We start from the raw sequence: 8,235 nt of genomic DNA on the forward strand, positions 1-8,235 counted from the left end.
TGCTCGCTTTTTCCAATGGTTTCAAAAGAAGGGAGCTACTGCCGATTGTACAAATTGCTGACGATAAAGATTATTTTAAAATTGCCATGCAATCTAAAATTCTTAATTTTATCTTCATTTAAGTTTTCTAAACGGGTTGTGAATTAAATACGTTTAAAACACTCCATGTAAAATATCTGTAAAGATGTTTCAGATCGAGCTAGTCCATTAAAGTTACCCTTATAAATAAGAAGCTAAGAAATAAAAGTGTGATTGAATGTAAGCTTCAATTTAATATACGAAAACAGATAAAATGGACGTTTCGGGTTTCACCTTTATCAACAAAACAGGATGAATGAAACACTACAGACGAATGAGATAACTACTACTACTACTACTACTACTACTACTACTACTACTACTACTACTACTACTACTACTACTACTACTACTATGACTACTACTACGACGACGACTACTACCACTACTACTACTACTACTACTACTACTACTACTACTACTACTACTACTACTGCTACTACTACTAATACTACTACTAATAGTAAATCGAAGCTTACATTCAATTTCACATTGTTATTGTTATATATTTCTTTGAGCTTCGAGCAGCAACATTTACACAAATAAGCAATTGCACAACACTCGATTTAAACAAAAAGGTATTCGTATTTGGAAATTAAACAAACGATAAGATGATAATTACCGGGAAAAGAAAATCCGTGCGTTCAAAGTAGTGCCCGTGCTTGGTATAAGCCTCATGGTCTTACACGATACAGGCCTATGTAAACAGATGTAATATTGATTTGAATATGAGATAGCCGTAATAGATCATTGTTAATGAGAAAAAAACAGCTGTACCGATCTTTGTCGAATGAGAAATTATTGATTTCAAATTCACTTAAAAGTTGATAATAAAATCATAAGCATCAGACACTTGTTTTGCGTGCCTTAAGCCAAGGACACAAGGTATGAGAAATGAAATGTTTGTCCCCTTTTGACATTCAAAAAATTGAGATACGTTAACCTAAAGTTTCATTACTGATCGCCCATAATAATTTAACGTACTTTCTTACAGCCATTAGTTGACATTAACTTACTCTCAGGCGCTAGCTTCCGGCGACAACAGACGTGTTGTGAATGTTTACCTATTTTCTACACATATTTTTATTCATTTATTTTTCAATCGTCGGAATTTACGCCTAATTTTTATTCAAAATGGATGTTAAGTATATATTGTTCCTGATTTTTATATTTATTAGTATATTTATAAGCATAAATGGTGTTTTAGCCTGTGATTTTGCCCTATCGATAACTTATACTTCAGAGACTCTCCGATCCCTCCAACCCGTGTCACCCCCACCACCTACTATTGACACATCGTTTATTAAAGTAAGAAAGAGGGGGAGAAAAGGAGGAATAAAAACAAAATTTAACAGACGGCCTTTTCGTCCATTTTTACCCTGTGTAGTGACAGGTAATGTAAGATCACTGAAAAATAAAATTGATGAACTGTTTTCACTGTGTCGTTTTAATAGTGACTATCGTCAAGCCTCCATAATAGCGTTAACAGAGACTTGGCTATCTCCTCACATACCATCATCATGTTTTGATATTGAACAATATTCACTATTTCGAGGAGATCGGACAAATGTAAATAAACGAACTGGGGGTGGGGTGTGCACATATATTAACAACAAATGGTGCCACCCCAATAACTGTCAGATAAAGAAAATGTATTGTGACGATTATATTGAATTTATTACTGTTTCGTCACGACCATATTATCTACCCCGGGAATATACTCATGTCATCATCATCAACGTCTACATTCCACCATCATCAGACAACACCACAGCGAAAAATATTTTGAGGAAAGAAATACAGGACATTCAAATTAAGTCACCCGATGCCGTATTGATGGTCACTGGCGATTTTAACCAATGTAACGATTTTACATCAATACGTGGACTGCGAGACAAGGGACAAAAAAACATTAGATTTATTCCTGTGTAATATTAAAAATAGTTATAAATGTTTACCCCGTGCCCCATTAGGTTTATCTGACCACTGCATGCTCTTGCTACTCCCCACCTACCGCCCTGTTTTTAAACGTGAAAAACCAGTAAAGAAAAGTGTACAGATCTGGAACGGAGGTGTGTGTGAAGATTTGCGTGGTTGTTTTGAATGCACTGACTGGAATGTTTTTATCGAATCATGTGATAGTGTGGATGAGCTGAATGACTGTGTGAGTGAGTATTTAAAATTCTGTGAACAGCTAGTGTCTTGTAAAAAAGAAATAAAATATTATCCTAACAACAAGCCTTGGATAACAAAAGATCTAAAACTTTTATTGAACCAAAAGAAAACTCTCTTTACTAGTGGAAACAAAAAGAGATAAAGAGGGTAATATCTAGTTGTAGAGACAAGTACAAAAATAAAATTGAAAAATTCTTTTTTTGGGGGGATATAAAGGACACGTGGCGGGGGCTTAAAACTGCTGTTAACTATAATCCAAAGCCCACGATTATATCAGAAGATATCGAAATTGAAACTTTAAATAAATTTTATTCACGTTTCGACACAGCAAACAAATTTGATATTGAAAATGAAAGACATAAATTAGACAGGGCTTTGGAAGATGAAATGACTATTGAGGTCAGTGAAGAGGAAACGAGATTCGTATTTTCGAAACTAAACGAGAGGAAGGCTGCTGGGCCGGATGGATTGAAAGGAAAATTAATAAAAGAATGTGCCCATCAGCTTTCCCCCATTTATACACATATTTTTAACTGGTCCCTCCAATGCGTTTCGATCCCTGAAATTTGGAAAACTTCAAAATTATTCCTGTTCCAAAAAAAAGAAAAACTTGAAACTATGAACGATCTCAGACCTGTTGCAATGACTTCAATAGTCATGAAATCTTTAGAAAAACTTGTTCTTGTTAAAATTAGGAATCAGTTTATGCCATTGAGTGATAGTCATCAATTTGCTTACAAATCAGGACGTGGCGTAGAGGATGCCATTTTGCTGTTTACAAACAACATCTACAGGCATCTAGATCACGCTAGGAGCTATTGCAGATTGCTTTTTGCAGATTTTTCTTCAGCGTTCAATACAATGCAACCTCAGTTGGTTGTTCAAAAATTGACTAGTCTGAATTTAAACAAGTATATAATTGCTTGGGTGCTCGAATTTCTTACGGAGAGAGCACAATATGTTCAATTAGGACAAAACAAATCTTCCTGTATAACTACAAATACTGGTGCTCCTCAAGGTTGTGTATTGTCCCCTGTATTATTCACAATATACACGAATGACTGTAGAAGTCAAAACCTGAGTGTACCTTTAATAAAGTTTGCAGATGACACCGCTCTTCAAGGCCTCATAACAAATGGCAACGAAGTGGCTTATAGGCAAGAAATTGATAGATTTGTGTCTTGGTGTGATGCCCACCACCTAGAGCTTAACATAAGCAAGACAAAGGAGCTAGTGATTGACTTTAGGAGAGTAAAGGAACCGATAGAACTGTTAAAATTAAAGGACCAATTCGTCCAGCGAGTTCCTCACTACAAATACCTTGGTGTAACGATTGATGACAGGCTCAAGTGGGATGAACACTTGAAAATAATTAGGCATAAGATGTGCAGAGTACATATTTTTTATCAAAACTCTCTCAGTTTAGAATAGATAAAACCCTCTGCACATTATTTTATAGAGCAGTAATTGAAAGTGTTTTGTCATTTTGTATAACAGCTTGGGGAGGCAATTGCTTAGCAGTGGAAAGGAACAAAATAAATTCAAATATTAAAAAATCAATTAAACGCTATATAAATGATGTTGACGATGTAGATCTTTTATACGAGAAATTTTGTATAAATAAAATAACTAAAATATTAAATGACCAGTATCATCCACTAAGACCATCAGTTATTATGTCAGAAAGAAGTGGTCGCCCTTTCTCTATTTCAACGAAAACAGAGAGACACCGAAAATCTTTTCTGCCGTCCAGTATTAGGCTTTATAACAACAAGCAATAATCATTTTATATAATTATTTCTCATTTTTACTTTTTAAAATTATAAATATTAATTTATTAATTTATTTGTTTTGCAATCTTTTCAATTTTCAATTTATAGTGACAGTTTTAACTATTTTACAGTGTTGAAATTATTCATATTATAAAGCGCAGCTCTGGGTATAGAGCTGCTCCTTTTTTTATATATACATCCTATTTCCATTGTATTTTTATCTTATTGTGTAAATTATAACACGTCTGTACAAAAAATTTCCTTTTTGGGATGCAATAAAGTATTATTATTATTATTATTATTATTATTATTATTATTATTATTATTATTATTATTATTATTATTATTATTATTATTATTATTATTTTAAGTTCCCACATACGATCAGACATTGTATTCAGACTGACACAATCACTGGTCCTTTTTCAAACTTTATTTTTTTTATTTTTTTTATGTTCGATTTTTTACGCCAGTAGACTAGGTTAAAATACGCAGGAATGCAGAAAGAAACGCTAATACTAATAGCCTTTACAGTGTCTTAATGTTGGTGTCAATAGTGAAAGTCGTGCTAATGTATGGTTCAGTGTGAATATAAACCCTCTACACGTAATTAAGGCTTAAGATTGTTGACAGTAAACAAAGCGAGACAATGGCGCAGATAAAATTTATTTATAAGAGTGATTGTAACAGCGTTCCCACCTCTATTCAATCTCAGATGGCGACAAGTTGATTCTTCAAACGATTTTCTAACTAGAATTTTCTCCCCCTTTTATTTTTATTGTATTATTTGTGGTGTCTTGATGCATGTAAAAGACTCAGGTCTGTTGGGCTGAAACATGCCCTTTGAAGATTCGTTCAAAATGCCACATCTCCAACTAGAAAACTTCTAGTTGGTGTCCTTTTCGTTTAGAACATTTTTATTTTTAGCCAGAAAAAAATATCATTCTTTCAAACCAATAAGTTACTGCATTCAACCCAGGAGACCAGTGTTCGGCAGTCGGCAATATGGAAATTATCTCCGGTTTGTTATTTTCAAAAGCTAGACATTAAAGATAGGCCAGCCCAGAAAATGAATCGAGGAAATTTCATTTCATTTTTAGTTTAGATTTTTCTGCCACCTCGGAAGGTAATGGATTCTAAAAACATTTAACCCAGCAGATCATGCAAAATGTCCTCAGCATTTTCTACAATATCATTGCAACTGTATCACTGTTTTTACACTGATAAAGGTGAAAAACAGGTTACGTTTCTCCAAGGACAGATGGTATGGACGTTATAAGTTTCCCATCTATTATTAGCAAATGATGTATCAATATTTCAAATTATCATTGCTTGTCTTTTCTTTAGATATGGTAATTTTTAAATATCATACCTTTTAATAAATATCACTCTCGCCTACTATGACAAATGACAAACTCATCGTCACTCTGAATAGTTTTGTTATGAAAAAAAAATGTCTTCTTTTAAAATATCATTAAACGTCTTTCATTTGCCTGGCGAGGTCTGATAAGAAACGGGCATTGTTAGCAGTTGTGCGCATTTTGTCAATTGATAATATATAATGTGTAATGGTAATAATAATAATAAGAAGAAGAAGAAGAAGAAGAAGAAGAAGAAGAAGAAGAAGAAGAAGAAGAAGAAGAAAAGAAGAAGAAGAAGAAGAAGAAGAAGAAGAAGAAGAAGAAGAAGAAGAAGAAGAAGAAGAAGAAGAAGAAGAAAGAAGAAGAAGAAGAAGAAGAAGAAGAAGAAAAGAAGAAGAAGAAGAAGAAGAAGAAGAAGAAGAAGAAGAAGAAAAAAGAAGAAGAAGAAGAAGAAGAAGAAGAAGAAGAAGAAGAAGAAGAAGAAGAAGAAGAAGAAGAAGAAGAAGAAGAAGAAGAAGAAGAAGAAGAGAAGAAAAGAAGAAGAAGAAGAAGAAGAAGAAGAAATAATAATAATTACAATCGTAATCAATCATCATCATCATCATGTGTAATGGTAATAATAATAATAATAATAAAGAAAAAAGAAAAGAAGAAGAAGAAGAAGAAGAAGAAGAAGAAGAAGAAGAAGAAGAAGAAGAAGAAGAAGAAGAAGAAGAAGAAGAAGAAGAAGAAGAAGAAGAAGAAGAAGAAGAAGAAGAAGAAGAAGAAGAAGAAGAAGAAGAAGAAGAAGAAGAAGAAGAAGAAGAAGAAGAAGAAGAAGAAGAAGAAGAAGAAGAAGAAATAATAATAATTACTATTATCGTAATCAGCATCATCATCATCATCATCATCATCATCATCATCATCATCATCATTATCATCATCATCATCACGATTATAATTATAATAATATAGATCTTTTTGTCCATGTAAATGGCAATTTGTCATTTAGTAGTAATAACGAGCCACATAACATTAAATAATACCATTAAACTTGAAATACAACATAGACATTCCTCTTTTCTCTCTCTCTCTCTCTCTCTCTCTCTCTCTCTCTCTCTCTCTCTCTCTCTCTCTCTCTCTCTCTCTCTCTCTCTCCCAATTTCACTCCGGATTAACTGGACAACTTACTACCCATCCAAGCAGCCGTTCATAGATCAATAAATCTTTGTCTGATCTTGACTAATCTCTCCCGCAACAATATGCATGCATTTTGGTGGATCACATTTATTATGTCGTAATCCACTTGATAGCCTTTGTGTGTATGCATGTGTGTGTGTTTGTTTTCTTGTGTGTGATTGTGTGTGCTTGTATATATATATATATATGTGTGTGTGTGTGTGTGTGTGTGTGTGTGTGTACGTGCTTGCGTGTATGTGCATGTGCTAATCGCCGTTTCTCTTGATCTCTTTTCATTAATCTTTTGATCGACTGGCTTCGACCCAAGTGACACATTGTAATCGATTGCCGTCTACGTAATTGACATTGTCCTTGTAATATTCTTGCCTGTGTCAGGCCCGGTATATTTGTGTTAATATGATCTTTTCAAATCCAAAGCAGGCATTATTACAACAATAGTCCCATCGATGCCATTTGCTCTTCCATTATTTAAGGACAAGGACGACTTTTATTCAAATGTATCTGTTTACAACCTCAAACCTAACAGTTTCCGACAATAGGTACAACTGCACACTTACAACAAAATACAAATGATTTTTTTAAACTAGAAAACCTTGATTTATATCTCGAGAAATATAAATTACCTCTCGCTTGCTGATCGGTCATAAGTTTGAAACCTAAGGAAGTCTCGGACATTTTGACAAGTTTGGGATCATATTGATCTATCAATATAAGACTTAAAGCTTTATAACTAAAATAAAAAGGACGAGTCATCAATGTGCGCAGATTGGAGCAAAAATTACGACAACGCTTTTAATGTATTATTTTAAAATATTATATTTTTATTAAATAACAGATTAGACAGGATGTGTTCTTTTTTACTTAAGTTGTTTTGTGAACCTTTTGTATTTGCTAAGGGTAACTAAAATAAGAAAAGTCAATATAAATAACAGTACCCAACATAAGAATAAATAAAATAAAATTATCGAAGTATTAAACAAGAAATAGAAACTGTATTGACGTATCAATTGGGTTAAAATCACTTATCCATTCAATATGAAGTCCTTGACCAACTTTCAAGTCAAAAGACAATATGTTACATTGACAGCGCGTAAAAATGTTTTTTTTTAAAAACAGATTAATAAGTATAAAAGGTCAAAAATCCTTAGGAACCACATTAAAACCATATTCATGTCACACGTCGAATACCGCCTTTGCTATTGAAATTCATTTTGAACATTGACAATGTTACTTTTTGTTGTTGTTTTTTTAATACATATAGCAAAGAATGGAATTATGGATGAGGGGAAAGGCTTTTGAGTTGAAAAGAGAATCAAACCATTTTGAGCGATTTTTACTGGTCAAAAAGAGTGTGTCAAAACCAGAGCAAGTTGCTGGGCAATGTATTATTAATATATAATTAAGAAATTAAGAAGCAGGCACCGGTATAAGATTTTTTTTTTTTTTTTGGATGTTTCTTTTTCTTGTATTTTTCTTTCTTGCTTTGTCTGGCACCTTTCATACACACTTGTTCAGTTCTTTGAATTATTGATATGGAACCCGTCTTAGACAGCACGCTGATTGGAACTGTTTGCAAGGAGTGTGCCATTATGTTATATCGATCGCTGTACGAAACAATATATGTGTCCTTCTCCGTGTCCTGATCACTGATGTGTTTTGACAATCAATGG

At 33.3% G+C, this 8,235-nt stretch overlaps 2 protein-coding genes across 4 annotated transcripts in view; one reads left to right on the plus strand and one right to left on the minus strand.

The window, feature by feature from the left end:
- Window positions 1-8,235, minus strand: part of LOC144972638 (uncharacterized) — a 43,426-nt gene that overhangs the window by 28,924 nt on the left and 6,267 nt on the right. The window contains exon 2 of one of the 3 annotated variants that reach the window (XM_078914102.1): window positions 701-775. The exons of the other annotated variants lie outside the window; for them this stretch is intronic. The gene's annotated coding sequence lies outside the window, so the exon portion shown is untranslated. The remainder of the gene's footprint in view (window positions 1-700; window positions 776-8,235) is intronic. 3 annotated transcript variants of the gene reach the window in all.
- Window positions 8,151-8,235, plus strand: part of LOC144972639 (uncharacterized) — a 16,641-nt gene continuing 16,556 nt past the window's right edge. Inside the window, exon 1 of the mRNA XM_078914107.1 lies at window positions 8,151-8,235. This exon is cut by the window's right edge and continues 87 nt beyond it. The gene's annotated coding sequence lies outside the window, so the exon portion shown is untranslated.

The sequence above is a fragment of the Berghia stephanieae genome, chromosome 5 (assembly GCF_034508935.2).
Source record: "Berghia stephanieae isolate SIO BIC M18660-M18661 chromosome 5, UCSD_Bste_1.3, whole genome shotgun sequence".
NCBI classification, from domain to species: Eukaryota; Metazoa; Mollusca; class Gastropoda; order Nudibranchia; family Aeolidiidae; genus Berghia; species Berghia stephanieae.